This window comes from Cricetulus griseus, chromosome 8 (assembly GCF_003668045.3).
Source record: "Cricetulus griseus strain 17A/GY chromosome 8, alternate assembly CriGri-PICRH-1.0, whole genome shotgun sequence".
In the NCBI taxonomy this organism is placed as follows: Eukaryota; Metazoa; Chordata; class Mammalia; order Rodentia; family Cricetidae; genus Cricetulus; species Cricetulus griseus.
The window spans coordinates 73,463,750-73,488,707 of NC_048601.1; positions in this window are offsets into that span (position 1 = coordinate 73,463,750).

Genomic DNA, 24,958 nt, shown 5'->3' on the forward strand with positions numbered 1-24,958 from the left:
GTGTGTGTGTGTGTGTGTGTGTTTATCTCTCTTTACACACACACACACACACACACACACACACACACACACACTACATTGTATAACCAATGTTTTTCTCAATTAAAACTCTGACATTGGGCTGGAAATAGAGTTCAGTTGACAAAATGTTTGCCTAGCACACACAGAGCACAGGATTCAGTCTCTATCACCATATAATCAGGGCATCTGTAACTCCAGCACTCAAAAGACGGAAACAGAAGGATCTATGTTATGAGCTTGAGACTAGCCTATGATACATGAGAACTTTACAGACTCTTGCCATTGTTCTTGGTTGACCACCTAAACTAGATGACAAGACCCTACTGCCAACAACACTATACACTTTGGTACAGGACACAGAGAGATCAAGCTGGAACTCATCTAAAATCCTTCTTCCTGTTACGCTTGATGGCTAGCTTTCCTTGAGCCAGAAGGTGTGTACAAGCTACAAGGGAAAAAAAGGACATCTTTTCTCTTACCTAAGCCTGAAGCCTGTGTGCGACAATACTGACCAGTCAGTCAAGATATGCCCACTAGTGTGATAGTGGGCATGACTTTTGGGGGGGGGGGTAATCCACCATTTTCTGATTGGATTTGAGTCCTCCATGGGAGAGAGGAAATGCCAGCTATGTTTAATCTAGTTAAGAGCCTATGACTGGGGAAGTCACAGGCCTTAGGGGAACTTACTACTGATGTTTTGCTAAATAGACATGCTGTCAAACTATCCTCTAAATATTTATGCTATACTCATAGACTAGTCATTGTCTCAAATTTTAAAATTCAAATTTTAAAAATTCAAATAAATAAAATTTATTTTATTTTATGTTTTTACTTTTTTTGCAGTGGGTGACAGTTAATGCAGGAACTCATAACTAGTCAGTGTTGAGCATAAGTGACTGTTGAGTGTTCAGCCTTAAACAGGACACCTGTACCACACAACTCCACCCCTCCCTGCCCCAACCCACCTCCTTAAGACTCCAGGAACAGAAAAGAAAAGGGCACAGAAGGATTGTAGGAGCCAAAGAATGGAGGTAGGAGCTTGGCTCCTGGTGTCTTCTGGGAATGAGATGGCCAATGTCAAGATGAACATGTGACATCTGTGGTTATCTGCACAAGACCTGCACACACACAAAAGACACAGAAGTGGGAGGGGGAATTGTTGAGAAAAGAAATGGGGTCAACAAGGGTGGGAAGAGTCTAGAAGAGAGTAAAGGGGTGAGTATGATCACAATACATTGTATACATGTATGAAATTGCTAAAAAATTAAAATAAACTTAAAGTAATGAAATAAATTCATCAACAAAATTCCTGGGAAAGTTATTAGAGGTTCCCATTTATATTTCACTAATTGGAAATGGAAACCCGATTTAATTGAAACTATTATTCAGATCTGAATCAATGAATTAAAAGAAATTTATTTGCAAACATTTTTGCTTCGGCGAATCAGCCATCTTACATAAAATGTTAACTTTTATTTAAAATATTAAGCTCAGCAAGCCACAACCTCTACCCATTTTCATTTTGCTTTACTTTATTCTTATTAATGTTAAACATTTAAGGTAGCTTGGTACATGAAGTGCTTGCTTTATAAGCATGAAGAACCAAGCTGAGTCCCAAGCTGAGTAAACATGGCCCAAACATGGTGGCAGGAGCTTGTTGTTACAGCGCTGGGCAAGTGGAGACAGGATGGCCCCTGAGCTGTCTGGCCAGCCAGTTTACCCTGATTACTGAGTTCCAAGTCAGTGAGAGAGCCTGCCTCAAAGGAGGTGGACAGTTTCTGAGGATGACACCCAAGTTTGTTCTCTGGCATCTATGCTCACAAACACACACATACATGCATAAGCATGCATACACCACACACACACACACACACACACACACACACACACAAGAAGTAAGCCCCATAGATTTTAATATATCTTGTAAAAAGATCCATGACAATATTTTGAAATATCTCGACCTTTACTTTTTGAGTCTCAAATCATCCCCTCTCCTAATTCTGACCCAAATGTGAGTGAACTGATTCTAAATAAAGCTGAAAACTTTCTAAAAATTCAAAATGTAAGTGTTTTTCCCCTTTAATCCAGAAAGGAACTAGGGAATGCTCACTCTGTATCCACTCAGATTTAAATGCAGAAAATACACAACTCAGCTAATTCAATGGATGCTGACAGGGGACAGTCACCTCCCTCCCCTATGCTTTCCCTGCTTAGCTGGCCAAACACAAGGTTTTATGAATTAAAAAGGAGGGAAGGAAAGAGAGAAAGATTGAGTTCATCATCATTGGAAAGCTGTAAGTGTATCTGGTCCGTGTCTTTCCTTCCCTCCCTCCCACTCTTCCTCCATCCCCTTTTCCTTTCTGTCTAATTTGTGTGATTCCCCCAATATATGTGCCCTGCAAAGCACTGAAATTATAGGCACTCATGTGGCCACACCTAACTTTCTATATAACCTCTGGGATCGAAACATGGGTCCTTGCTCTTATGAAGCAAGTTCTTTTACTCATTGAACCATCTCCCCAGACCCCTGTGTCTTTACTTTCAGATGATATATTACATAAGGTCCAATCCAACCAAAAAAAATGGTGAACTATGGATTAGAAATTGAGGTTGAGTGGATGGACATAATCCTGTTGTCACAGTGGTTGGTGTGTGTGTGTGTGTGTGTGTGTGTGTGTGTGTGTGTGTGTGTGTTTGAAAACATTGTGGTATCTTTAGCAATGACTGAATTCTAAGTATCACCTTTTTTTTAGAGAAGATCCTGTAATCCCAGTATGGTTGATTAGGGTCTATGTGTAATTCATCATATTATTGGATCTTCACATAAATAAGTAAATGGCCAAACTTAAAGATTTAAAGATAGATCAAGTGATTCCTAACTTTCTGAAAACTCAGGAAGGAAATATCAGTTAGGACCTCAAGCTCCAATAACCTGGAGGTAAGTGCCACTTGCCCACACTTCACCCTGACATAAACTCATTGTTCACAGCTCTTCTCTTGACATCAAGTTCCTTTTCCCATGTGGCACCACACTCAGGATGCTGATCTTTAGTCCCAGTGAAATACCCCATCCCAAAAGAAGGAAAAGGAATGACAAATTGATAACGTGTTTTCACTCTATGATAAATGAGAGGCTTTGCTTGACTGTGAAAGTGAAAAACACCACCATTTGTTTAATGTGCTAACTAAGTTGGGTCTTTGTTGAAAGAGGACAGCTTGAGGTACCCAGCCATCTGCTAATTTTTGTTACCTTCATAGGCCTATGTAGGCGTTGGAGTTTGCAGCCCCTGAATTATAGCATTGTCTACATCAATGACTTTCAACAAAGAGATACAGAGGAATAGCTCATTCTGATGGCTTCTTAAACCACTTATTCTTCCACATGGACTATTCTGGGATGCCTGCCTCTTGGGAGGACCCACCTAACTGCGGATGTCATGCAGGAAACTGGCACCTGGAGAGGAGCCTGCTCACTATATTCTTTACATGATATCTTTGAACTGCATGGTATATGTATTTCAGTGCATTTTCCTTGTCTCACCCTGGAGTAAGCCTTCTGACACACTGGCCTTTGGGTAAAGCTGGTGATAGAGCTAAGGTGTGCAGACATTATAAGAAACTGCAAAGAAGCCCCCATGACTATAATGTTCTTACTTCAAATAGTACACAAGGGTCAGAGTTGGGGGTGAGGCTTCTGAACCCCCTATGAAAATGTGTTAAGACAGATAGAAGTAGCATGTTTGGGAATGGGTGACTCACAAAATTGAGACCATGGAGGCTTTATTAAAATATTGTTACATAGGTTTCATGATCTTATTTAGCAGTTCTTGAGTGGGCATTGACAAACAAAATATCAAAATGAACAATGCCCAAGCCTTTCATAAAAAGTAGAAGTTGTGAGCCAAGAAGATGACTCAGCAGGTAAAAGCGCTGGCTTCTCACATTGGAGGAACTGAGTCTGGTCCCCAGAGCCCACATAGCAATGCTGATGCTGTGGTGCATGCCTATAATCCCAACACTCCTGCAGTGAAATAGGAAGCAAGGGAACATGGGCATGGCGATCGTGGGCCAGGCCCCTGGAGTGCGCAGGACAGAAACAGACACAGGAGACCCTGCTTCAACAAGCTGGACAGAAAGAACCCACTCCTGAAAGTCATCCTTGGACATCCATACCCATGCTGTGGCAAGTATGTATGTGGTACACAGGGAGGGGGGAAGGAGGAAAGGAGGAAGGGAGGGAGACAGGGAGAGAGCAAGAGCTAGAGCAAGAGCGAGAGTGAGAGACCACTCAGAGTTACAGCAATCAACCCAAAATGTCCTAAACTTGATTAAATAATATTCTTCCTATCTTCCCAACTTAGGACCAACTGGAGAGAGGCAATTGGGCAATTGCACTCCCTTAAACAAGGACAAATGATGCCCCATGATTAGTTACATTACCTGTAGCCTCCCCATGGTAATAGCCTCCAATCAAGACATCTGTGAGCCCTTCCCTTCAGCCCTTGTAAAGCTTTTGCAATCCCATAGGCTGCCTTTGGGTTTCTGCCTGACACAAGCAATTGTAGATGGGAATCAAAGCTCCCACTTGCTTCCATTTGAGTGGCTGTCCCTCATCTTCGCAGAGTCCAGGGATGGATCCTTCTAGTCCAGATATGTCTGCTGCTGAACACTTGAGATCCATTGCTATAGCTCTCTTCTATCCCTTAAGTTTCCCATTGAACACTGGTACCCGTGTAGAGGTCAAAAAGGCACTTACCCTCACATCCCACCCCAGTCTAGGGAAATACAATCTCTGGAAGGTGGTCTGGGAATTCTCTTAGCATTCTGTCCCTAGGGATTGCTTGTTATCAAAAGAACATCTGGGAGCCCCTGGGCTGTGCTGCCTGGCTGGCAGAACATAAAGCACCTAGGATGCTTGCCCGAAATAGAGATGGGAAGGTAAGTATTGGATGTCAACTTGAGAGAATCTAGAATCACCTAGGGATGGGTTTCTAGGCACACTTTTGGGGGATTATCTTGATAACCTAATTGATGCAGGAAGATGTGCCCACTGTGGGTGGTGCCATTCCCTGGCTGGGATACTGAGTGGTATCAATGGAGAAAATGAACTGAGCAGGAATATAGATAGTCATCACTCTATCCTTCCAATTATGAATGTAATGTGTCCAGCTGCCTCAGGCTCCTGCTGTCAGAACTTTCCTGCCATGGTAGACTATACCTTCCAACAGTGAACCCAAATAAACATGTCCTCCCATAGATTTCTTTTTCAGGGTACTATACTGGAGGAATGGGAAAGAAACTAAGGTAAGAGATTTCCAGGCTCCATCCTTGGAGAGTCTAGCATTGTTAGTCTGGGTTCTCCTGGGAATTAGAGATCAGGGAAGAAGCAGTCACCTTACTTGATTCCAACATAGTAACGTACACACTAACCACTAAAGGTCATTTAAAATGACAGACTCTCTGTGATATGTTAAGTAAGAGTTCTTCAGGTAAATATCCAGGTGAAATAAGATGTAAAAATGCATGTATGTGTATAAGAAATGAGTTTCAACTAGTTATCCTGCTGCTATAATTAAATATCCTGACAAAAACATTGTGAAGTGACTCCAGACTGATAGCTGGGGAACTGCATAAGACTGAGCTAGGCCCTCTGAATGTGGGTGACAGGTGGCTTTGGCAGTTTGTGGGGCCACTAGCAGTAGAATCAATATTTATTCCTACTGCATGAATTGGTTTTTTGGAGCCCATTGGAAGGATACCTTGCTCAGCCTAGATACAGCGGGGAAGGACTTGGTCCTCTCTCACCTGAGGTGACAAACTTTGTTGATTCCCCATGGGAGTGGAGGGGCGTGGAGTGGGGAGAAGGCAGTGGGGTAGTGGTGGGGTGAAAGGACTGGAGGGAAAAGGAACTGGGATTGATTTGTAAAATAAGGTTGTTTAAAAAAACAGTTGAGGGGCTGGAGAGATGGCTCAGAGTTTAAGAGCGCCGACTGCTCTTCCAGAGGTCCTGAGTTCAATTCCCAGCAACCACATGGTGGCTCACAACCATCCATTATGAGATCTGGTGCCCTCTTCTGGTGTGCAGATATACATGGAAGCAGAATGTTGTATACATAATAAATAAATAAATAAAATCTTTAAAAAAAAACAGTTGAAGAAGAAAGGATTTATTTCGGTTCACTGGTCAAGGGTGTAGCCATCATGGCAGCACAGTCACAGAGACAGGAGCTGCTCACATTGAATCCTATGTCAAGAAGCAGAGGGTGATAAATGCCCATGCCCCAACTGGTAGCCTTTTTATTCAGCCTAGGATCTGTGCATAACCACTCATATACATACCCAGTAATCCTGAAGCACAGTGACCAGCCAGCCTAGCTGGTGATCTTCAGGTTCAGAGAAAGACCCTGTCTCAAAAGAATAAGGATAGGGGCCAGTAAAGGCATTTGTCAACAAGTCTGACAACCTGAGTTAAATTCCTAGGATCCACATGATAGAAAGAAAGAATCTATTCTTGCAAGGTTCTTCTGACCACACTGGTGCTGTGGCACAGGAATGTACACACACACACACACACACACACACACACACACACACACACACGCGCACACACACACACGCACACACACACACAATAAATAGATAGGTAAATAAATATAATTTAAAAATCAAAACTAAGGGGAGAATGATAAAGAAAGACACTCTATGTCAACTTCTGATCTCCACATACATGTGCATGTTTACCAGCACGTAAATGTGCACTCCCAAATGAACAAATAGATATACCCCCAATACACAACATACATAAATAAATAATTAACTCCCTACTACTGTGTACAATGAATATATGTCAAAAAAAACCAGATTCTGATTCAGTGTTATGGGTGTTATGGAATATTAGTTGAAGATGTGTTATGTTTGTTTATGCTATAGAATATTTGTTTAATGATGCAAAGATATGTTGCATTCTTTCATGTGTCATTTGTTTATCTCTGTAAAACTGTGTTACATTGCCTGCCTAAAACACCTGACTTGTTTCATTAAGAGCTGAATGACCAGAAGCAAGGCAAGAGAGAGATGGGCAGGGCTGACAGAGTGAGAAGAGAGAAGAGCAGGAAAAAAGGAGAAGGAGAAAAGGATGCTAGAGGCCAGCCACTCAGTCACACAACAAGCCATGGAATAAGAAGGAAAGAAAGAGATACAAACTAAAGAAAAGTAAAAGGCCAGAGGCAAAAGGTAGACTGGATGATTTAAGTTGAGTATACCTGGCTAGAAACAAGTCAAGGAAAGGATGGCATTCGTAAGTAAGAATAAATCTCCATGTGTTTATTTGGGAGCTGGGCGGCAGGCACCTAAAGAGTAAGAGTTAAAAATAAAAGCCCAACAAGGTGGGGGAAGACTAACATGTTGCCTTTCTGATAGGCTCCCATGTGGGACTTCTGAGACTGCTCTGCCGCCTGAGCCTGGAGTGTCATCTGCTGTGTAGTGAGACCATGTGAGAAAGCAGCCTTGGAAGTAAGACTCACTGCACAGCCCACACTCCGTGGGCTAGGCATCTGGGTGCTAACCCGCAGCTCGATGTGAGCAGTGTTTTTACTGGAATGGTGGCAAACCTAGGTGCATTGCTGCAAGGGATGCCTGTCATACTGCCTTGTCTTCAGGCAAGGAGGAGTATCTTCCTGGGATGCAGAGACAGACACAATGGTGGTCCAGAAATACCCCATATGCCCAGAGGTCAGAAAACATAAACTGAGACTGACTGGCTTCCAATGACCAATTTCCATGGGGTAGGTTAGAACTGAACTCAGAGGAGAGGGATTGGGGCCTTTCAATTTAAAAGGAAGGGGGACAACCGAGAAGACATAGAAGACTCAGTTGTCTATTTGTTTATTTATTTTCTGCTATATTTTTCTTAAGACTGAGTGCAGACATTCACGGCATACACAGTCCAACCTTACCAGATGGCTGTTTCTTGATGAGGCTTTTCAGGAAGATAGTGGTAGGGCTGGGCTGGTGCCCAAAGCCTGAGGGTGTGAACGGATCAACATGCAGACACTCAGCAGATCCTCCGATGCCAGGCTCATCTTTGCTTAGAGAATAAATAAGCTGGTAAAGAAGAGATTGAAAAGGGCTTTTCAAGAAGAAAACCTAGAGATTATGTGGCTTTCAAACAAGCCCATTCAACTACAGAATGAAGCAAATGTGTGCACGGTTTTAGCATGCATTCATGGGTCCTGACTTTTAAAAATCATCTATCCCAACCATGTCCCATCCATAACAGTTCCACTGTGAAGGGCTCCTGGGTGATAAACATCAATCTGCCCTGTGCTCTACAATTATCCAGAGAAAAACATCCTTTGTGTGGTGAATGGCCTTCATTTTCAACCATGTGTTTCTATGTAAACAGAAAGCCTCACAGCTGACATCCAGACCTCTGGAGCCTGGGTTGTATTGGAGGGGATCATGGGCTGCCAGAGGCTGTTTGTGATTTTATGATGTGCTGTAAAATTATCAGGCAGGGGCCAGGAGGGCAGCAGAGAGGAGACAACAGAAAGCCCATATGGAAAAAAGAAAAAGGAAAAAACCCTTTATTCAACCATTGAAAACATTGAGGTCCGTTGGTCACTCTTGTGGGCATACATCAATGGGCATAAGGGCAGATACACACAGTGAGGGAGAGAGGGAGGGAGAGGAAGAGAGAGGAGAGAAAGGAGAGAGAGGAGAGGAGAGGAGAGGAGAGGAGAGGAGAGGAGAGGAGAGGAGGAGAGGAGAGGAGAGGAGAGGAGAAGACATGGGGGCGTAAAGCAAGAGGGCACATTAAATAAAGGTCTTGTTTAGGTGACCGTATTGTTGAGATCTCACAGGGGCACCCTCCCTGTTACTTGTAGAAGACACTGCCTTGCAACAGGTGTTCTGGCCCTTACAACTTTTCCTCAATGTTGTTTAGAACTGGGTACAGGAACTATGTTGTAGATGTATCAACTGGGACTGGGCAATCCCACAGTCAGTTGGTCTTCACATTTGTTTTTCCAGAGACAGGGTTTCTCTGTGTAGATTTGTAGGCCAGGCTGGCCTCGAACTCACAGAGATCTGCCTGCCTCTGCCTCCTGAATGCTGGGATTAAAGACTGCCAGGCCTGGTCTCTGCATTTTGACCAGAGTTCAAATACTCAGCTGAAGAAAGAGATCTAATGGATTATCTGGGATTATCTGGACTTCCTACCAAGGTTTCCCAAATGTGAACAACTTAGCAAGAGGCTCTGCTTTTTTGTGGTTACTCCTACACCCTTTTAAAATAATACATCAGATAGTCTGGAATCCTTATCTGCATGCACTGTGCACACACACCAACTCCAAACAATGTATCTAGTGACTGGTTAGCAACCTGGGATCTTCATCTGCATGTGGCTATGTGTACATCTGCTTTAACTGATGAAAAGAGTTCTTCCCCTTAGAAACCCCTAGATAACACCCCATTAAAATCCAAACTCACCCTGGAAGCAAGGACAATGGGCCAATCCGGCCTGGACTGGTTTTAGGTGCATGTTCAATCAGGTAAAACTGTGTCTTCAATGTCAGCTTTTAGGGACAATTTTCTATTTGCCGACTTATGCCTGTGTGTCATTGGGTGTGCTCTGAGCTCCTGCCTTGGCTTCCCTCAGCGATGGAGTGGGATCTATAAGCAAAGCCATCTCTTTCTTCTTTCAAGTTGTTTTGGCTTTGGTGTTCATCACATCGACAGCCTATTACTAACTTACCAGTGGATATAACAGCACTGCCCTCATATGCCCTGCCCAAGCCCACTGCCTGCCATGTGGACAATGAGGCTCTGGGAAGCCATCACCACCACCGCAGAACATGCCCTCTGAGGTCAGGCCCCACAGCACCCTTCACTCTTCAGGCAGCAGCTTCTCCATTTCCTGTCTGACCCCTTTAACAAAAGTTGTAGCAGGGACAACTGACTGACACAATGTGCTCTGGTGTCCTAGTTTCATGTCTGTTACCATGATAATTACCCTGTCCTAAAGCAGCTGAGGATAGAGAAGGGTTTATTTGGCGTACAGCTCCTGGGTACCAGCCATCATTTTGGGAAAGGCAAGCCAGGAACTCAGGAAGCTAGTCACATCCCTCCCTGGACAAGAGCAGAGTGGGTAAGGTGTGTGTGGGCACAGCCTGCTTGATGATGCTCAGCTTTCTTTACTCTTGTACATTTCAGGATGCAGCCCGTGAAGTGGTATTACCCCCATACAAGGTGGCTCTTCCATCTTAGTTAATCAAGACATCACCCTCCCTCACATGTCCATGGGCCAAGCTGTGTTGGGATACATTGCTGAGTGGTAGACGTCACAGTCTGCCATAAGTCTAGCAGCTTTTTCTCTAAGGTAGGCAATATGGAGCTCCCTCCCACCCCAGCAAGACTTCCTTTTCTCTACCTGCCCTTATCTGGAGAATGTCCCCTGGGCCTGGAGGACTGGCCTTATCTGAAAGCTGTTGTTAAACCAAATGCTTGACTTTAGCTCAAACCTGAACAAAGATCCCTGCTGGAAGGTTCCCTTACTGCACATACTAGGAGCCTTTTGATAGAAATGTGCCTCTTAATGCAAATTAGGTGGTACCCCTGTCACTGTCCCTAGACTTTATATTCCCCTTTATTTCTGGAGTAAAGTGGTGTTGTAACACTTAACCGTCTCCCAGGAGAGCTGTCTGTGCCAGGCTCTCACAAGCAGTAGCATCTTGCTCAGTGGGATCCTGCTCATTCATTTCGCTCCCCCCCCCCACAAGCACAGAGCAAACCACTAACCGGGTCTAGACAAGTCCTCAATTTAGACTCTCTTCCCAGACGGCTGTAGGTTGTGTCAAGCTGACAGTTAAAACCAAGCAGCACACATGGCAACTGGAAAGACTCATGATCCACAGGTGTAGAAAAGAAGAAATGATTCATTCTGCCTTTCATAAAGTCAGAAGGGCCATGGTGGTCCAAGAGGGTTCACCCGGAACACTTCTTGGCAGACTCAAGGATTTGGACCAGGGTCAGTTCTCATCAATGTTGCTTCTGGCATCTGTTGGAAGAGGGCAGCTGCAATGCTCAACGTCTAGAGGTATGGGAAAGGAAGATGCTGCCAGTAGATCTCAGGATTGTTCCTGTCTAACAGGATCATCAAATTCAAATGTGTGTGTCCTGTGGTTTGACTGTGAGAAGTCCTCTTACAGGTAGATGCGTTTGAACATTGGTGATGCTCTCGGGGAAAGTTATGAAAATGTTAGGAGGTGGAACCTCACTAGAGAGTGCCGAGTGCCTTTGGTCAGACATTGGGGCTTTCTAATCAGACCCTACTTCCTCTCCACTCTCTCCTTCCTGGCTACAGATACAGTATGACTAGCTACTTCATGCTCCTGCCTCCTGTATCCCTTCTTGACCATGATGGACTGGATCCTCTCAAACTGTTAGTTGAAATAAGCACTTCCTCCTTTCAGTTGTTTCTTGTCACATATTGGGCTGCAGCGATGAGGAGAGCAACTAATGCAGCAATGAGGAGACAACTAATGCAGCAATGAGGAGACAACTAATGCAATGGATGCACAAACTGGGGACTCTAAAGAGAATGATTTGACGCTGAAAATGAGTTGCCGTAGCAAAGTTAAGAATAAGCATATCTGCTTGAGTCTTCATTGAGAGCCAGAAGGTCCCAGTGGGAAGAGATTAATGCGATTGGTTTTTTGACATCCTTTTAGCTTGAACAAGCTACAGGCAGCAGGAGCCCTGCTGGGTCCTGTGGGTCAGACCTGCCTACCTGGGAGACTGAAGCATAAACACCAAGTTCTGGCAACAGGGGTGGTCAGAGCCATCAGGGAAATCAGCAGCAGAATCTGTGTGATGCCAGAGAGCATGGAAGCCAAAGAAAGACTGCAGAGGCATTTACACAGGAAGCAATTGTTTTCCATGTCGCCTCCATTTGCCACATATTTTTACTGACTCGAGACTGCATAGTTTTTTAGACTTCCTGCATTTGTTTGTCCTGTGCAGGTTACCTACTGCTTTGGGTGTATGAAATACAACATCTCCTAAACTCTCACGTCTCACTTAAGCATGGATTGAAAAGCCAATTAACACACTCACTCATTTCTGAAGACAGTATTACTACCTGCTATTATACTTTAAGCATCTTCCTAAGTCCTAACATAAGGAAATGGGTCATTGACACAGCAACCCACAAAAGATATGTGATCTTCTCCATTTTGTGGACTGGTTAACTGGCTCCAGGAACATCATGTAACTCAAGTAAGGGCTCATGGAAAAGCCAGGACCTGAACACAGGTTCAATGTTATTTCAGAGTCCTAACTGCCATCACCAAATTCCCAAAACATCATACTCCCGGGATGCACTGGTTTTCTTTATAACTTCCTTAGCTTATGGTTAAGTTGCTCTCTTTTAGTCCAGTGAGGCAGAGCCCACCTGTGATCCCAGCACTCAGGAGGTAGAGGTGGGCCTTAAAAATAGATAGATGATAGATAGATGGATGGATGGATGGATAGATGGATAGATGATAGCTAGATGGATGGATAGATAGACTAGGTAGATTATATAGGCAGATGACAGATAGATTAGCTAGATAGATGATAGATAGATAAATTAGAGGATAGATGATAGATTAGATAGAGATACAGATGGATAGATTATTGATAGATAAATAGATGATAGATATATAGATGGATGAGTAGATAGATGATAAACTTCTTTTTATAGAATTTAATCTGTAGCAATTTTCCTTGATTACTGCCTTCTCTAGTACCCATGGGCCCATTTCTATGGCCCCACAAATTAACTCCAAAATTTATTCTATCTTCTGGAGGGCTAGTCACTACTACAGGCTAAAGATTTTCTACTAATCACTAACCAATTATCATCTACCCCTTAGCAATTCACCAGGCAAAGACAAGAAGAACCTCTTAGTTAATAGTAAGGAAAGCATCTTTTGTTGAAGAATTATTGGCAGCTAATGGCTACTGGGGGCCCTGGTAGGTGGCCCACACCCATGTGGATATGGGCAGCACTAACTAGACTGTCGTATAAGCGCCACTCGCTAACCGATTGTGCCACTGGAATACTCCTAACTAGACTCTGTGGGTTATTATCAAATAATAATAAGTTGCTCCTGCACCTACTTTCTTCTCTCTGCCACAAAAGAAACTTTAACAAAAAAAAAGTATTACTGAAGAACATATTTCTCAACTTGATAAAGTCATCTCATTCACTAGACATGATTGCAAATGATTTTCTAAGAAAATCAAATCCTTCTTCAAAGGGCCAAAATTCAGCATAATTTAGGTAGTTGAAAGAAAGCACTGTAGGTTCTGAAAGAAATTCAAAGTCAGACAAGACAAAAAAAAAAAAAGTCTAAGCAATAGTGGTTGGAGCAGGTAGCATCATCATTCAAATGACTACTTACAATGCAGCCTGCTTCTGAATAACAAATATCCTGCATGCTTATTAAAACCTAAGAAATTTTCTTTTTCTTTCATTGTCTAAGACGTATGGGAATGTTTCCAAAAAATGCTGGTATATGCCCAAATTAGCCAGCGTGAGCTAAAATAGAAGTACATGAATACAAAAAGCAAAACTTGAGTTGATGGGATATTTCTTTGAATGCCAGCCCTGACTGGCTCCTGGTGGAGAAGCCTGCACTCTGCTCTGTTCTGGCTCAGTTCTACCTTCGAACTCGAGGAAAGATTAGTTAAACTCCACTGTTTGTAGGGGTTTGGCTAATATACCTCACAAGAAACTTTAAGGGGTATCAGAAAATGTCAGATTATTAAAGGGCGTCAGCTATTTCGTATGGCTTCCAGCAGAGGTGATGATTCACAGTACATTTACAGCTCTGGGTCCACCAATCAGAGTGGGCAGAAGTGTATATTAGGGCTGAGGCCTCCTGGCTCCAAGGCCCTCCATTAACTCTTGGCCGTGGTATCCCCTGGTGGCCACGGGATTGCTGAGAGTGGGTCAGAGGGGAAGTGTAGACAGTGATATGGGTACTGGAGAGAGATTTTTACAATCAAGTTTTGATTGTAAATCAGTAAATTCTCACCTCCGGCTTTCAGGAAGATCTTGAGAGAGAAAAACCAGTCTTGTCTTGGTAGATCCATCTGATATAAGCAGAAAGACAAGAGAACACAGCAGGGCTTCCTCTGTGGCCTGGGATCCAGGATACAAGAGTTGATTTATGCTGTTTCATCAGCTGATGGTTCCTTTGATGATTTTAGGAGCAGTGTTTGAAGCTTCCAACACTGACTGAGGACCAGTGGCTCTCCCAGAACCCTGTGCAGTCGTCAGCCCCAGAATGAAGCTGCTGAGGCAGCCAGTCTTGTGGCCTGAGCCACAAGGATTATGGGCCTCTCCAGTGTAAGAAGCCATAGTGGGACTTTTTCAACAGTTGAGGCAGCAGCCACAGGGTCCCTGCGACTATTGGGCTCTCAACTTCTCTGGTTTGAGACAGCTATTGTTACTATTTTGAAATAATCTGGTTTGATGAATTCTACACACACACACACACACACACACACACACACACACACACACACACACACACAACTATTGATTCGGTTCCTCTAGAAAACCCAGCACATATGGCAAGGAGATGAGACAGGGTCAGTGACAAATGCCAGATTCTAAGTCATTTGTTTCTACTTTCCAAGCTTTTCCATCATTTTTTGTGTTCCACCTCTATGTTTATATTTATACCATATGCATTACAAACACATATATATCCTATGTGCATATATTCTAAGTATATATTTTATGTACAATTCCTACATTTACATAAAATCATATATTTGAACACACATAACACACACACACATCCTGATTTTGGTTCCCTCACTTGGAATTTAAAAGGGGCCATATTATTGTAATATAACCTAGACTTGTATAATAGCAATAAAATGTTCCAAATGGTTCATGTGTGACTCTTCTCTGAGACATATTATCTAAGTAAATACATAACTGCTTTGAAGACTTTGTGGACAGGATATCAGGAGCACCAAAACTGCGACAAAGTATATGGCATTGCTGTATGTAACTCTATTTTAGCAATGTATTCCAGATACTCTCTCATCTTATTTAATTTTCATCAAAAGGGGGAATATAATTAAAATCAGTAGGTAATGATAATGACAATGACAGGAAGGACCTACTGAGTATGGGTGGTTCCCAGGCCTGTGCATGTGTGGTCAGTAATAGAATGACACAATTGTCAGGTTTTGGGCCTCAGTTTACAAACACAGCAAGACCTGAGGTCCAGAGTGATGCACTAGTTATCATGGCCCCAGTAAGTCCTGGCAGAGGCGGGTCTGAAGCCCCCATGTGTTTCTAAAATGTGTGTCATTGGCCACATTCTTCATCTATCTCCTCTCTGTAGAGGCAGCCCATCTTACAAATGAGCAATGAGGCAACTACCTGACATCCCTGCTGGTGAATCTTAGAGTGAAGGATGATAGTTTGTGTCGGGGTAACTTAGATCCCAAACAGCCATTCATCTTTTCCGTTTACAAAGCCTTCCAGCTTTGTGTCAGTAAAGGAAGAATGGAGGACAGTGGAATGCCTTTTCTCTCAGGCCCAAAGAGAAGTAAATGTATAAAGCTCCAGTGCTATCCATGAGGAGACATGTCAGTGGCAGAGCAGGATGACATGGCCACCAGGCCTGGGGCAATCCAACCAGAGCAGATGCCTGCTGTCATTAGGGCAGCACGGGTGAGCCCTGCCTGGAGGCTGCCTGCCATTGATTAGCTCCTTCGTGATCTCCCCTGCTGGGGAGGAGCAAGGAAGGCTGTAGGGGGGCCAGGCAGGATGGCAGCATCCCCTCCTACTCACAGCAGGCACACAGCCCCTGGCAACCACCAATGCCAATGCCAGTTTCCACAGTTGAAATTCTGTCCTTGCTGTTTTCTTCTCTGGCACCTGCTTTGCTCTGTTCCTGTTCAAGGCGATGGTAGGAGGTAATACCTCCAAGTATTTACCTCCTCTACAATCATAGGCCTGGGCACCCAGGGTCCCCACACAGCAAGAGCTCCATCTTTCTTCTGGATTGTGTCCAGAGTGTTATTCCAACTCTTGGCAGCTCCCTCAAGTTTTGCCTTTACAGAATATGGGCGTTGGGGCTAATTATTTTTACCTAGCAGAAACTGTTGGCTGAAACTGGTTTCATTTCCCTGAGGGGTTCTGCTCTTTCCAGGAAACAAAGGGAAACCTTGACATTTGTCTTCTTTTAGGTGGAGTGCATATTTGTTTTGTGGCTCACACAAAAGGATCCTTGGGGCTCTTTCCTGATGACACTGTTGCAGCTCCAGCGGGGTCATTAGTAAAATTCTTAGGAGCATCGGTAGCGTATACCAGGGGCTAGCAGTGCAAGCAGATACAGTATAGTGAACTCTCAAGTCTGGGTAAGTCAGATATAAAGTGTGTGAAGTGCTGGGCTCCTGACAGACTGAGAGCTACAAGTAAACATGAGGATAGCCATACTGTCAGACTCCCCAGCTTGCCTCTGGGAGTCAAGACTGAGCCCAAGAAAGCAAAAGCTTTCATGAATGTTGTGGAATTCATTAAGTTAAAAACATCCAGTGGGGGCTGTTGACATGGCTCAGAAGGTAAATGTGTTTGCTGCCAAACCACAGGAGCTGATTTCAAACCCTAGAACCGCATGTTAGAAGGAGAAAACAGACTTCTCCAGGCTGTTTCTTCACATGGCACAATAGCACAGGCATCCTTCCCCAAGATGGATAGACAGATAGTCAGATAGACAGATAGACAGATGGAGGATTAAAGCATAATCCTTGGTTAAAATAAAACCCCAAACAAAAAGACTTCAATGCCAAGAAAATCGTTGAGTAGATTCTGTAAGCCTGATCTCTGCCCAGGTTTCAGAGTCAGGGTCTGCACCCTGTGGGGTGGATTTTGAAGGGACCTGAACCCATCTACCCTCTTGTCCCTCTGACTCTCCTCTCCTGTGTCTCTCACATCTTGCTAAACCTCATGGCTGACACTTTTCTAAAAACAACTAAGTAAAATTAAAGCAGAGATGGGATTGCCCTGGAGAACTCTAAATCCAGCTCCATTTATAAATGAGTGTGTAACTGTCAACACTGCATTCTTTTTGTCTGTTTTGGAAGATAAGGTCTTGTGTGTAATACTGACTGGCCTGGAACTTGCTATGCAGTTCAGGGTGGTCTTGAACTTTCAGATTTTCCACCTTCCAACCTCTGCCTCTCAAGTGTATATCATCACTCTTGACCTTCTACTGTGCTTTGTGATGTAACTTGTGGTTCTGGAGTGCTGGCAACCCAGAGGGTGAGCTTTGCAAAGACATCACTATAGCCTAGTGAAGGCTACTGTATTCTCACCAAGCTATGCTTTTATTGTGACTTTTAAAATGTATTATCCTGGGGGGTGGGTATGGTTTATGCTCTTTTTCCAGTGCATTCATTATATTTATCAAGCTTTAGTATACATTTTCTATCTTTATTTTTTATTTATGTGTATGTTTGTGTAGGGTCATGTTCTATATGTGTGTGCGTATGAATGCCCAAGGTATCCAGAACAGGGCACTGGATCCATTGGAACTAGAGTTACAGGTAATTTTGAGCCTCCTGCCATGGGTATTGGGAACCAAACTTGGGTCCTCTGGAAGAACAACAAAGGCCCTTGACTGCTGAGGTATCTCTCCAGTCTCAAGGTTTTCCATCGTCCTATAATGAACTTAGTAACTTCCACCTTCGTGTATTGCCTGGATGTTTTATATATGATGTGGCAATCATCTATTCCTTAAAGGTTTAAAAGGGTCAATGCATATGCCTCAGTTCTGAGCATTATTTAGACATGATTCTTGGGCCATTTCTTCTGTCATTGGTACTCAGAGCAATTCAAGGTTTTACTGTTTCCCAGCTAATTATAGTCATTTATATCTTAAACACTCAAGATATAAAATGTATTAGCTTCAAACTGTCATTATGTATGCTGTGCCTTGCTAAATTGTTTGGGAATGGTCATTTGATTAACAGGCCCCTTCAGCAATAAATATACACCTCCAATAAACATCTACTTGATGAGAGATAGAATATGGAATTCTGCAGGTGAGGACCATATCCTCAAAGATAGACGGTCTTGAAATCCGAGGAAAAGCTATTATTACCTTCATTTCAACAGACAGCTGGGGAATGCCCCACACTCTGCCGAAAGCTAATTCTTCATGGTTTGTAGCTCCTGTTACTTCTGGCTGTTGTCCTTTGGAATCCTGCTCATGCAGACACTCATGTGTGAAGTGGTCTGTCATTTCACAATTCAGCAGCTGCACTAGACAGACCAAGTTCTGAGGGCGCCTTTCGGAGGCAGCGGAGGCTGTGCTTTCCGAGGAACACAAACAAATGATCTGTGCCTGTCTCCTCTTCTAGCCCTATGTCAGTGGACTGGGCACACTGTTTGGGATATTGCTTGCCAGCAGAGATGGTAAAATGAATAAATAATAAGCCAATGCCTTAGGGATGAGTTAGAATGGACCCAGGAAGGCCGGAGGGTGGGGGTGGGGGTGAGTAGGGCCTGCAAATGGGAGACGGCTAAGTCATGAGTCTAACCCAGACAGGGAGGAAAGAGAGGAAGTAGGGTAGAGCAACTTCTCCGGGCAGTGCACCCTTTAGTTCCCGGGAGGTGCAGGCCTTGGACTGCATCAGGTGAAAAGAACAGACACCCGGTGAAGCAGCTGCATCCTGGTTCCTAATCAGCACCCCGAGGAATGCTGGGACTCCCAAGACAATCAAAAGGAAAGGTTCCAGTACAGAGAATCATGGCGGTCTTTAGCCAGGGCTCCAGGTGGGAAGGGAGCCCCTAATGAGGGAATGCCTGTGTGCCCGGATAATCTATCTCCAATGGTAGGCCTTTCTCGTCTCCTCAGTCTCTCCAGATTCAGTTCCCCAAACGTCACTTCAGTGTGTGTTCTCTCTCTGTCTCTGAAACAAAAACTGGAAAGGATGCAGCAGAGAAATTGAGTTTATCCTTTGTGAATTTCTGAAACACATCTTAAATATTAGGAACACATCTCATACAATAAATGGTTGTTTTGAAAAGTTAAAACAAGCAAACAAAGACCCAATGAATTCCTACTAGTGAAAACTTTGCTAGGCCAAAGTAGCTCCTATACATGCACATTTAAAGTAAGTTTTGTTTCTATGTTTTTGTCCTTTGGGGCCGAGTGAGAATGGGGAGACTTAGTTATTACCCATCAATGAGGAGGGAGTCTGATCTGCAAGCTGTCCTATCTCTGTGTTGGCCCATGACTTTCTCTACCATGTGGCCTCTATTATTTGTGTCTGTGCCCTGGGTGGGACACAGATCTGGTATACCACCCTGTCACAACGTGTGTGGCCTCTTTGAGGGGTTGACAAACACTGTGTTGTAAACCAGGGGTTAATTCTGGCTTTATGACCAGCATTGAAAAAATACTAAAGTGAATGATTCTCTGAAAAAGAAATTACAACAAATTATGCATTAAAACAACTAGCATACCACAAACATCAAAAATCTAGAAAAACACTTGCCTATTTACAATCTCTGTTTAGTAATATTTTGTCCTTTGTTCTTCAACTGTCTTGTATATGATAATAATTTCAGAATATCTTTCAGTTCTGTAGAATAGAGAAAGAACTCAACCTTTCTCTTAGTAGAGTGGATAAAATGTGAGATTTCACACACAAACACACTTTCTAGGCTGCTAGTCATAAAGGGTATTCCCTGCCAATAAATTCTCCTTTGCATTGTTACATATAAAACAAAACAAATAGGGAGATGGGGAGGCTTCCGTGTTAGTTTTCTGTTGCTGTAAGAAAATGCCTGGGATAAGCAACCTTAAAAAGAAAGAATTATGACAGTCCTTAGTTTCAGCTCAGGTCACTTAGCATCTTTGTTGCTACACTGAGGCAAAATATCATGGCGGGGAGAGTTTGATAGAGCATAGCTGCTCTCCTCATGATGTCCAGAAAGGAGGGAATGAGAGATGGGGAGGAAGCAGAAGCACCAGAAGCAGGAGGAAGAGGGGGAGCAGGAGGAGGAGGGAAGAGGAGGAGGGAGAAGAGAAATCATCATCACCAGCATCATCGAGGGTCCCCATCCCTACCTTTCAAGAACACACTCCTACTGACCTCCTTCCTCCAGTTTGGCCCTACCTCCTGAAGTTTCTACCGCCCTCCCAATAACATCGCCAGCCAGGGACCAAGTCCTTAAAGCATGAGCCTTTGTGGGGAGATGCAGGTCCACATCCAGATTAATGTTTTCCAGCAGGAAGGACATCCAGTGTTTCTGATGCAGCAAAGATCCAATTTTTCTGTTTACAATGTGACACATCTGTTATGGAAATAATTTCCCAAACACTAGTTTCTGGTGCCATGTACTTTCAAATTAGTACTTCTTCCACTGAAATATTTCCAGTAGTTCTAGGCATCATAGGGCATGTCCATGTTAAGTTTTAACTTTGACTCTTTATTTAAGAGGGTAGGTGTAGTCTAAAACGTTAACCCTTCACCAGGGTGACTATTCAAATAAGTGTCTACAAGCTATGGAAACATGTGCCAACATGTAATATTGTCAAATGAGTGGTATCTAAAGCACTGGGGAGACAGAGCTCTGAGCATGTCTGTGAGGTAGTTTCTAGACTGGACTCAAAGAAGTAGGAAGGGGAAGGATTTAGTCTCAGGCTGCATGAAAAGGGATCCAAACTCCAGCACCCCTGCTCCCTGCTCTCTGACCACAGCTACAGTTTGACCAGTTACCTCCCATGTCTATGGCTTTCCAGCAGTGAAGGATTGTACCCTTGAACTTCAAGCTAAAATAAGCCCTTCTTTGAGTTGCTTTTGTTGGGTGTTTTGTTACAGCAACAAGACAATTGACAAATATAATACCTCATGAAAATCAATCCTCAATGTAGTTTTCTTTCACATTGACCCCAGATCATAGATGCCCTCTCATTGCCACCTCACAAGAGGAAGTATGACATTGGGACCTTTCTAGAGAACTGGACCATTCTCTTCAATGGCTGCAACTGATATCTGCTTTCAGACACACAGTGTGTTCATCTCTAACTCTCACTTTGTAAGTGAGAGCTCTGAATTTCACAGTAAATTTGTTTTGCTGAGAAGAGCTGAAGTGCCCCAGCTACCTACAACACTGCTGCTCTGCTACCCAAGGGAAACACAGGGGAGGCTTGCATCTCTGGGCTGTTCCCTGATGTGTGAAGCACAGTCACACATCTCCTGCCCTAGTGTTGGCTCTAAAATATGCCTAGGGTTCCTGTCATACCCAAAGTGCCTGGCACTTGAGCTGGGGGAGGGTTCATGTTTGGAGATCTAAACTGTGTTAACAATGTCACAAAATTCCTTTGAGTTATTCTTCCTGCTGTTTAAACTCTTACCTTATTTAGGAAAGAAAAACTTCATGAAATCATGAAAGACAGATGGAGAGAGGAAAGAAGGAAGGAAAGAAGGAAGGAAGGAAGGAAGGAAGGAAGGAGAGAAAGAAGGAAGGAAGGAAGGAAGGAAGGAGAGAAAGAAGGAAGGAAGGAAGGAGAGAAAGAAGGAAGGAAGGAAGGAAGGAAGGAAGGAAGGAAGGAAGGAAGGAAGGAAGGAAGGAAATAAAGCTAGTTCTGAACCCTAGAAGAGAAGGGGAATGAAAAGCAAAACAGAAGAAATCCATCTATTACTATTTCAGTGTTTCTTCTCTAAGGGATATTGGTTTGGGATTCCAGACATGAAATCAGAATAACTGGTCCTATGGAATGCTGTGGTCCAAGGGTCCAACTCTTCATTAACAGAGAGTGGTTGGAAGGCAGGAAGTGTGTGATTGCAAGCATTTGGAAGGATCATAGCAACAAATTCTAGTCTACGTCTCTAGGATCAAGTTGATCAAAAAACCCAAAAAACAAAAACAAACAAACAAACAAAAACAAGATCCTGTGACTTATGCCTTAATTAGTAAGTTTGTGGGCTAGGAAGCCACTATACCTTATGATGGATTCAGGATCAAGCACCTTTTGTACCTAGCTGGAGCAGGGTGGTCAAGATAAGTTAACACCAGAAAGGTTCCATGTGGTTTTAAACTTCAGTTTTGTATACATGCACCTGATTTTCTCAGTGTGGGGAAGTCTGGGATGCATGGTCTCCAGATTTTTTGTCTCTAGAGTAGAGACGAAGGCACATCAGGAGAGGTGGGAACGGTGCCAGTGTCGTGGATCTATCTACTGGAGGCGTGGAGTTTCACTGACTCCTGGTACCTAAGCCTTTTTTCAGATCAGTTCCTGTGCCAGCAAGATGCCCCAGGCCACACAGAGAAGAACCCCCTCCTCGTGCCAAGCATCTATGGATGCTGCCCATCATGGGCATGGAATCCCTCAGCCACCTCATCTATGACTCATCCCATCTGCTTTTTTTTATGTAATTCATTTATCTTGGCCCTTCTCCCATGTAGGCATATGCCAGTTTGGGCCTGATGGAACTTTCACAGATGGCATGCACAGCCCTAGGACTGTCCCTTCACCCAAGATGTCCTAAATGGAGGCATCTTCTTTCCCTTCCACACAGTTTATCTCAGCTTCAGGGTTGGACTTAATTACAATCAAATCCTAATGGTGAAAGCAATTTAGTTTTGACTAACACCAAGCTGGGAAAACAGCCTTACATTAAAATAGTTTCATAAAATTTTATTCTTCTAGAAAAAGCCTAGGATGGATAATCAAAATCTGATCATCTCTCTTTAAATGTGTGTGAGTGTGTATGAGAGGAGAGGGCATTGGCCAGGAGATAACCTGAGATGTCCTTCCTCAGGTTCCATCCACTTTTGAGTCAGAGTTTCTCAATGGCCTGAATCTCACCAAGTAGACTAGAGTAGCGAGCTGGCAAGTCCCAGGAATCCTATATAGATCTTCCCATCATTTTTTAAAAATGTAGGCTTTGGGGCCAAATTCAGGTCCTCCTGCTTGGAGGACAAGCTCTCTCCGGTCCCCATATTCTGATTTCTTGAAGGTACATTCAGAGAGATTCAGACCTATTAGTAAATCCCAGGGAGAGAATCTTGTTTTTCCTCAACAAACTTGCATCTTGGCTGCAAGATATTAAGTTGAGGTCATGACCCCATTAATTTTCATAAATGAAATTCCAATTGAGTTGATTATATTATGTTAAATGATGTCAGACCTATATTAAATGAGCCCTTGGAAACAATCATCCTTCAGTCATGGAGAAATTGAAAGCTGTGTGCTCATGGCTGAGTACAAATGGTGTATTTCGTCTCATTGTTTTGTAAAAATGATGCATAAATCACCTTTTATCCTTATTGTGGTTCCATTCAGGCTTGCTATTTTAGCTCCTCTTAATTCACTCATTCACGGAGTTAATACAAGAAGGCATGAAAGACATTAATCTCAGCCTCACAATCATCTTAGCAAAGGTGCCTGTGAATCTATGTATGTAGGAACTGTTTTCTTTCCTTCCAACAAGGACATTAAGTGAAATGCAGTATGCTGATCAGGAAGTGATCCCAGTGGCTATAGCTAGGTATGCATGCTGCTGCCTCCAGCACTCTTGCTGATAGCTGACTTACCCTGCTTATAGCTCTCTGCCCTGATGCTTGGCAGTGTCCATGGTTGGGAGCCACCTGAGAAGCTGTAGTCATGCCCTTATTGGGGAAGGGCATCCCGCTTCAGCATAGGGTTCCTTTTACCCCATCAGTCAGAGCAAGGACAGTGAGTGCCCAGTTTACCACTATGTTTCTCCCACTTGGTTAGACTGAAAAAAAAAAAAGACTTGAAAAAAAGCAGCATGAAGCATGGGCCTGTGGCATATGGTAATTCCCTCACAGATGAAGGAGGCTATGAGTGTCCAAAGACCCACACCTGAGTATTTAGTCATTCTTCTAGCCAATCGGATGTAATTCTGCTCTAATTGCACATGGCCTCGGGGTCTTAGGAAGGGACTAGAGTATACAGGCTGGCAGAGATTATTTGAAGGGACTTCACCTATGTGGCTAAGGGATCCCATTGTTCATATTGGTTGAAGACTTTCCAGTATAAGTGTTTTGAGGTCACCCACACTGCCATGATCTTTAGGTAAGCCCAATAAACTCATTGGTTCACTGGAGTGAATTTTGGTGGACTCAAACTTTGATTTGTCACTGGGACCTTAGGAAGAGAGGGTAGTTGTTCATGTCTTTCCCAGGGAGGAAATTCTAACAAGAAACTACCAGCATTGGAAGTTATGTCTGGAGTTATGTGCTCTGTCAATCATCCTTAGAGCCTCTCCCCTTAGATTCTACCACTTTGCTAGACTAATGGGTGGCATGCCAAGATCCCTTGCCATTGTCTTTCTATGAAGTATGATTCACAAAAGATATAACGGATGTTGGGCTCCATGTGGCCCATACACACTATCAATACTACACAGCCCTATACGTTCTAGCTAATGTTTTAGCTTGAATTCTTCATGCAGAAAAACATTAAAGAAATTACATGTTAAGGAAACCAATGGCAGTGGCTTGTCAAGTCCCTGGCCTGAGGTATATTCAAAGTCAGTCCTGCCTGACTCTCGGGAGCCCTTCCCATTGTGAGGTTGGGCTGCCTCTTTCCATAGCAAGCCCTCTGAACATGTCCTCGTTGCAAATGTGATTTTTCTCCTCTCCCTATGAGGGGTCCTCCTCCCTCATATGCTTTTATCCTATTTATACAGCTCTTTTATCTGATCAAAGGGTGAGACAAGGTTAACCTCTACCCCATTTCCTGGCCTCATGCTGAAGCCTCGGTGGCTGCTTAGAAACCAGGACAAAAGGCTCTCGGGAGGGGTTTTTCATAATTCACTGTTGGAAAGAATGGCCCAGGGAGCTTGTTAAGGTGTAGAAGGCTGCCTTTCCGTTAGGGAATCG